Source organism: Limulus polyphemus, unplaced genomic scaffold, assembly GCF_000517525.1.
Source record: "Limulus polyphemus unplaced genomic scaffold, Limulus_polyphemus-2.1.2 Scaffold2374, whole genome shotgun sequence".
In the NCBI taxonomy this organism is placed as follows: domain Eukaryota; kingdom Metazoa; phylum Arthropoda; class Merostomata; order Xiphosura; family Limulidae; genus Limulus; species Limulus polyphemus.
In genome coordinates this window covers 68630-70829 of record NW_013667984.1, presented here as the reverse complement: position 1 = coordinate 70829, position 2200 = coordinate 68630, and the positions used below count along the sequence as shown (strand labels likewise).

Below are 2200 nucleotides of genomic sequence, written 5' to 3'. Positions count from 1 at the left end.
AGTAACTAACTGATTAGATTATCTTTTTAGGTACGCGTCGCGTTGGTTAGTACTAGCTGTACGGCCTAAGCGGATGACGGTCAGCAGGCTTTATCTAATGATTGTGCATATTAACAGTAGCACTGTAGCGTAATTTCCATTGCAAAAGTTTCCGTCCAAAGAACATCAAGTTTTCTTGCCTGCTTTGCATAATCTATCTAGGGCACGAAGACGATGGTTTCCCAGCGCCGGTAACTGTCTGATCGCACAGAAATCCATTGGTACTGCGTCCAGTAACTCACCACTAGGTCTTCGTATGAAAGGATATGTTGTTGAAGCAATATGTGTACACGTGACTTGTATCACTTTTCTAGACGGAGATCCTTTTTGATAATGTTGTGTACTATCACCTGGTGCATGTGAACGCTTTTGCCACTGGCGTTCGTGTTCATAGATTATCACCTGTTACAAGACGACGCATTTTGCTTATCATGGCTGGGGTACGCCTACTTGCAAGTATATTTCTGGTTAGTGCTGGCGCCCCAAGTTGATCCACATTTCTTTGTTTTTCAATGGTATTAATGCAAGGATACTGCCGTTTTTGAAATTATTACTCCTTGATCCGAGTGTATGAATATTCTGCGGCAATTGTGATTCGTGTCAATATCTATGGTAGAATAATATCACGTTCTTGAGTCAAGTGATTCCTAAGATTTTTCAATGTATTGATACATACGGAATAAAAGATAGCCTTTGGAAATAATCTGGTAGATGAATTGTTGAGCTTACTATCTTAGAAATTCAACTAGCTGTGATTGCAAAATCTTTCCATGCTGACTGATATTTCCTCCCACATCACAAGTAACACTATGAACTGTAAGTCCAAATCTTATTAGTACCTTGTATAAAAATAATTAGTAAAAAGAGCTCCCAGTAAAATTATGTTTCTACTTGCTTTCATTGAATGCACAATTTGAGTCCTCAAAAAATCAACGTATTTGTTTTCATTAAAATGCATTTTTTTGTTGTCATTTTTTTTTCTTAAAAATTTAAATGTAGCTGAACCTAAAACAAAATAACTTTGTGAACCATATTCTGGCTGGCCTATTAGCTATTTTATCTAATACGAAAACACGGTATTCTTCATTTAAGACACCAAACTTGTGTTTCATTATCCAAAAATCACACGCAATATCCCAAAGCTAAAACTTTAAAAAATAAATTCTCCTATTTAATATTCTAATTTAAAAGAGAGGATAACCCTTTAACTGTAATGGTTTAGACCTAGACTAACAACATGAAAGGTGTAACTTTAGTGCCTCTTTTATCACACCATGAAATAATTTTCTGTCTTCTTCAAAGCAAGGCCCAGTATGGCCAGGTGGTTAGGGCGCTCGACTCGCAATCTGTGGATCGCGGGTTCGAATCCCGCCACACCAAACATGCTCGGCTTTTCAACCGTGGGGGCGTTATAATGTGATGGTTAATCCCACTATTCGTTGGTAAATGAGTAGCCCAAGAGTTGGCGGTGGGTGGTGATGACTAGTTGCCTTCCCATTAGTCTTACACTGCTAAATTAGGGACGGCTAGCGCAGGTAGCCCTCGTGTAGCTTTGCGCGCAATTCAAAACAAGCACATATACAAAAGATGAGCCTTAAAACAAACATGAAGATATTTTAGTATTTTTAAATATTTAGTCAAATGTTACAAAATATCAAAGTAGAGAAGAGAAAGTATTTAATGTATTCCTAAGCATTAATTTGATATGAATTATGTTGTTTAGATGGTATTACTTTATACAAAGAATTTTTAATATTTGTTTAAATTATTTTACTTATGATAGATTTTGTTCATTAACTTTATTTAAAGTAATTCTAGTTGATACCAGGATTTTCTTTTCTTTTGTTACGTATTAGAATTTTAAATAGCCTGAAATTGAGTTAAATGATACTTCAAATTTAGTAGTTAAATTGTACTTTGGATTTAGTATTTAAATATATGCCGATATATCTCCAATTTATGATATTTGCCAACAAGATTGATACACACAGTTTTATTTTTTAACACAAATATGTTTTAATATAAACACAACAATAGAATGTACAATAACAATTATTACACACAATGGTTTATATGCAACAATTTTACAAACTTACAAGCAATATAAAGTCTCCTTTCTAGTCTGGAACTGTTATCGATGGTTCACGATGAGCGAGTTAAT

At 34.7% G+C, this 2200-nt stretch overlaps 1 protein-coding gene across 2 annotated transcripts in view; it reads left to right on the top strand.

The window, feature by feature from the left end:
* LOC106466758 (IQ motif and SEC7 domain-containing protein 1-like) overlaps positions 1–2200 on the top strand; it is a 139268-nt gene that overhangs the window by 85028 nt on the left and 52040 nt on the right. The gene's annotated exons all lie outside the window — the stretch shown is intronic.